Source organism: Neomonachus schauinslandi, chromosome 13 (genome assembly GCF_002201575.2).
Source record: "Neomonachus schauinslandi chromosome 13, ASM220157v2, whole genome shotgun sequence".
Taxonomy (NCBI): Eukaryota; Metazoa; Chordata; class Mammalia; order Carnivora; family Phocidae; genus Neomonachus; species Neomonachus schauinslandi.
This window is the reverse complement of record NC_058415.1, coordinates 43,424,303-43,430,331: the sequence shown is the minus strand read 5'-3', so window position 1 is coordinate 43,430,331 and position 6,029 is coordinate 43,424,303.

The following is a 6,029-nucleotide window of genomic DNA, read 5'->3' as shown; positions in this document are numbered from 1 at the left end:
AACCTTTAATTGGGCACACTGCCAAAATGCAGCCAGTTTAATAGGGTTGTTTAAATATAACACATAGACTAATATGCTTATTTGACATAGTCGTTGAGAGTGATTTATTGAATAATACTTGATAGAGAGAGGGTACAAAACCTTTCAAAGGGTGGTTCTCGGAAAGCTTAAAAGCCCACCAAATAGCCTGCTTAAAAAAAGAAGCTTGAGAAGTTAAGAAAATTCATATCTTGCCAAACAGTTCTATAATAGAGTAGAAGCCATGTATAATTCTGAGGATTTAAAGAGTTACATCCTAACAGAAATTAGTTGATATCAGGCTTTTACTCTGTACAGTCGTAGGGAGCTGTGTACGTGGGGAATGAGAAAGATATATCTATATATATCATATCTATAACTTGTTTTATTGATTTAAAAGAATAAAATTAGAAGAAAAAAGACATCCAATCCTGCCCTTTGATGTTACATAAAAAAGACTTCTTCGGTTTGCAGGACTAGGTTCGATAGAAAGACTTGTATTTGGTTGACAGTTTTCTTAAGAAAAATATTATCTAGACATCACCTCACCTACTTAGAGCAAGCTGAAGTCAATGGGGAAGTCTGATGCTTTGTAAATTACAATAGCAAAATTTACCTAATAATTATGCTTTGTAAGTTAATGAAATATTAAATCAATCTTCAATATGGCCATTCACAGCCATGTCAAGAGCCATTTCCTCCAGGATCTCCATCAGAACAATGTTCTTGTGCCACTCACCCACCGCCTCTGTTAAAGGCAATACACAGCCCAGCCTGGCCACTGTGGAGTGGAACTAATTCCTTCCTCTTAACGCCTGTCTCCAATTAGCTGGGAGGAAATAGAATTGATTTACTTAAGAGACAGCTTTTCCTACTTTTTCAAACCTATTACCATTCTCATCCAAGCAACACTCAGCTGCTAATTGTCTTGGGAAGCTGTACTGTGCAGGGGTAAAGGGCACAAAGTTGCTAACATAGTGACGTAAGCAAGTTACTTAACCTTCCTATGCCTCAGTTTCCTTCCTTGTCAAATAGAGTTCCTTTCTGCTTTATACTCTTATTGCAAAGAATAAGTGCAAAAAGCATGTTAACAGCACATAGGCTGCCTGGCTCATAGCAGCATCCAATGAATTAATCATCATCGTGTAATAGGCAAATAAACAGATAAATAATTATAAAACAATGTCATAAAGCAACCCTAAAGGGTAGGTAAAAGATACAGTGAAAGCGCCAAGGAGGGTTAACCCATGAATCGCCTCTATAATATCCCTGACAATTTGTCACCAGAGTCCACTAGGACAGCTTTGGCAAAAAAAAAAAAAAAAGAACACACACTTCATGGGGCAGATCTAATTATTGCAATATTTTTCCCTTGAAAATGAGTCTTTAAATTTTCCAAAACTTGCCTGCCACTGACTTTCACCCATTCATCCCCTTTCTCCTCCAAGGTTAAATTCATCTTCATGTTTTCATGGCCAATGAGAAATGAACAGAAAGACCCCATAGGCTTCAAGTTCCCCAGAAGTGTAATTCTACTACAGACACAACGCCCATGCCAACCAGTCCCCAGTGCCTGTTCATGCCTAGGGTTGAGAGAGAACCTGAAGGATGTTCTCTCAGTAGCCAAGAATAACACAAGAAGAGACTTCTACAAGAGGGGTGGGGGAGTGAGGGATGGCAGAAGAGATAGGAGTGCCAGCTATTGACCATCCCCGGTAAACAAGTTATGAGCTCTCCTGGGTCTTTTCAATTTTTTGTTGGGATCATATTGTGTTCACCCCGTGCCCCCCTGTACCTGGCTGTAAGAACTTATAATTGAATGGCTTTATCCTACATTATACACACTCTACAGTAACCATAAAAATGTCGTGTTCTTTCATGTCAGTAAAAAGCAATAGATATCTCAGAAATGTATAAATGGCATTTAAACAAATTTATTGAAGTACAGCATGAACACACTGCTTGATTATGTACAATATATTCTTATGTCTTTCATAATGACAAACAAGATAAATTATTTCTATGAGCTAAGCAAATGAGCTCCATGTCAGCTGTAGAATGATGGCTCATTTTCCATCCTTCCTCCCTTTTTCATTTCCTTTCATCCATGTTTCTTATTTTATATTTATTGGATAATTTTAAATTACAAAGTTACTCTTCGATCCTCATTACAAGTGAAAAAAACTCCAGATATATAAAAAAAGAAGTCAGAAAGTTCCAACTTTTCTCATGTACTAGCCTCTTCTTTCATGTTTCTCTGTTTATATAAATGTACACAGATATTTAAATTTATTTTTATTTTTGGTCCAACACAGGGGTCATATCATAAACATTTTTGTGTAAACTTATTATTTTGTTTATTATATTTAGATATTTAAACACTTCAGATCTTTAAAGAATTTTAAAAATGAATAATCCCCAATATGAACATATGGACAGGTCATGTTTAAATTTTGTTCTTTGTTTAGAATCTAATAGTTTTTCAGAGAGTAACCATCTTTTACATGTGAGTTAATTAGCTTCGGGGCTCCAGAGACAAGGATAAAGATCATGTTTGTACCATTTTCTATGAGGAATGGACTCCACTCATAGTAGTTACTAGAAAGATGTGACAAGGGTTGCCTTGTTTACCTACAACTCTGCATGGGCAGAGAGCAGTTCGCTAGGTCTGCGAGGGAGTTGAAACATCACTCCAGATGTGAGTCCCTAAGTAGGAACATGACACAGCTGCTGATGAAAAGGCAGTGTGGTGACTCAGAAGCAGCTTTCCTCTTGGGAGAGGACTACTTCTGCTTCTAAGTAAGTGATATCCTTCCATCAAGGTACTCCAGTGTTAGAATGGGATTTAGTCAAAAGTCTGGTCCACTATAGCCAAACTGTGGAAAGAGCCAAGATGTCCATCAACAGATAAATGGATAAAGAAGATGTGGCTTATATATACAATAGAATATTATGCAGCTATCAAAAGGAATGAAATCTTGCCATTTGCAATGACGTGGATGGAACTAGAGGGTATTAAGCTGAGTGAAATAAGTCAATCAGAGAAAGACATGTATCATATGACCTCACTGATATGAGGAATTCTAAATCTCAGGAAACAAACCGAGGGTTGCTGGAGTGGTGGGGGTGGGAGGGAGGGGTGGCTGGATGATAGACACTGGGGAGGGTATGTGCTATGGTGAGCGCTGTGAATTGTGTAAGACTGTTGAATCACAGACCTGTACCTCTGAAACAAATAATACACTATATGTTAAAAAAAAAAAAAAGAAGAAGAAGATAGCAGGAAGGGAGGAATGAAGAGGGGGAAATCGGAGGGGGAGATGAACCATGAGAGACTATGGACTCTGAGAAACAAACTGAGGGTTCTAGAGGGGATGGGGGTGGGGGGATGGGTTAGCCTGGTGATGGGTATTAAAGAGGGCACGTACTGAATGGAGCACTGGGTGTTATACGCAAACAATGAATCATGGAACACTACATCAAAAACTAATGATATAATGTATGGTGATTAACATAACATAATAAAAAAAAAAAAAGTCTGGTCTCAGTCTCGGTTCCACCGTTCACCAGTTATGGGACACTGGGCAACACTGTCGTTCAATAATCCATAATGTTGGGGGGGGGCATGCACATGAGCACATTACAAAGCAATAAGAATTACTGTTGACATGACATGTTGATGATACCTACCTCCCAGGATAACTAAGAAGATCAAATGATCATCTGCCATGAAAAGTGCTTTTATAAACTGAAATGTAATCCCACATCCAAATTATATAAAGAGATTCTTCTCAAAACGTTTCATCTTATGGGCTTCATAAACCTTTTAGACAGGTTCTTCTTTCTTTCTTTCTTTTTTAATTGACACCATTTACAAAATTACTGCAACAAAATTTTCCTACAAAAACTCTGTCAAAGGGGTGGATGGTATATAATCTACTTTTATGCAGAGATTATTATCCCCATTTTACAGCTGGTTACACTAAATCCCAGACAGATACATGACTGTTATGTGTTTGAGCTGGAACCAGCCTCCAATTTCTGCACAATCCAGGGCATTTCCAACATTTACTCACACCACCTCTTCCTACTCCAAACCACATGAGATGTAGAGAAGACCATGAAAAATAAACCTCAAGTGGATTTATGGCATGGTTATATAAATATGCCTCAAGTTAGGGCCTTATAAGTAAGTATTAGATAGTAGTTTTTTCCCTTACTATCTCTTTCCATAGACAAAGGAACCCTCCCTCTCATATCCTATATGCCAAAGGGAAGACCAACCTGTGGTCCACCACCATAATCAGCATTCTTTATTGTTTCTAATTCCAGCTTGGAAACAGAGGCCACGCTGTCCACAGGCAACATGGAAATAAGTGCTACTCGAATTTTAAGCTCAAGTATTTATTTGTAACTTAAAATGCTCACTTCATATTCTATGAGCATTCTGGCATATCATATTGTGAGAAAGGCACATGTAACTCTTTGTAAGTATTTTGTTATTTTCTGATCTCTTTGCATTAATCCTAGGATAAATATCAAATTCTCAAATAATTCCAGGATCCGTGGTCAAACACATCCAATGCTATGTCAATGATTATGAAATTTGTTTCACCACTGTATTACATAGATCTCTACCTTCTCGAACAGAATGTATTTTACATGATACACTGTTGCTTGTGGACTCACAGCCCACACTATGAATGCCATTTAGAGATTATACCGGTGTATGAGGCTACTAGTTTCTATGCTATATTGGTTCAGACAGCAATGTGATTTTGGAGGGCTCATATCTTTTGTTCTTATATTTTGTAAGTTTAATGTTCTCGTATCTTTTGTCTCCTTGCTTGTCAGTTGTCTCTTCTCTTATTACCTATCAATATCTCAGTCAAGTAGCAATATCTCTCTTTTATAGTTTAAGTATAAAAACTCTCTTTTATAGTTTTGCTGCATAACAAACTACCACAAAATTAAATGCTACACACAACACAAATTTATTATCTCATGGTTCCTATGCATCAGGGGTCTGAGCATAGCTTAGCTGGGTCTTCTGCAAGGCTACAAAGTGCCAACCAGGGCTGGGTTCTCAGCTGGAGGCTCACTTGGGAAAGGGTTCACTTCAGAGCTTTTTAAGTTGTTAGAAGAATTCACTTCCTGTGTCTGTAAGACTCACGGTAGCTTGTCTCTTCAAACCCAACAGGAAGGAGAGCAAACCTCTCAAGTAAGTCTTTTAGCAAGATAGAGTCGTATGTAACATAATCACAGGAATGACATCCTGTCACATGTGCCATATTCTGTTGGTCAGAAGCAAGTCACTGGTCCTGCCCAAACTCAAGGGAAAGGAATTATATGAGGTCATAAACACCCAGGAGGTGGGGGTCATGGGGGCTACCCTAGAACCTGTCAGCCATAGCAATACCAGTTAATCCACTAGGAATCAAATGCAAAGTTAAAGTAACACAGCCATAATGAGAGGCCAGAAGGGCCGTTGTGAGTTAACTGTAACAACTTTTATGACTTCCATTTTAATTACTTTCTGAATCTTGAGCATGTTCTGGACACCCCGGCTATTCAATATGTGATTTTTACATATATGGATGAGTTCTCAAGCCAGAAATGGTGACTTTCAAGAAATACCACTGCTACCTCCTATATTCTTTCTTCTCAAGATAGGTTGTAAAAATGCTGGCCAGTTCACTGTCATTATTACATGAAAACAGTTTGTTACTGAGTAGGCTGAGTCTGTTTCTGTCTGACTCCTGCTCAGTTACTAAAGACTGCCTAACCCCCACAGTAGGTCAGGGCCAGGCATTTGCTGTGGTGAAAGTCCCCTAACAGGAGGCCAAGTGAAAGTGAATGTCCTCCTTCTCCTGTGACTCCTGGAAAACAGGAAGGTTAGCCTCTGAAGTCTTGTGCTGTTCGACTGCCTATAGAATATTTTGTTATTGGTAATTAAAAAAAATCCATATGAAAGTTCTCTGTAGAAAATACTTGAACAATCTTAGATTAAC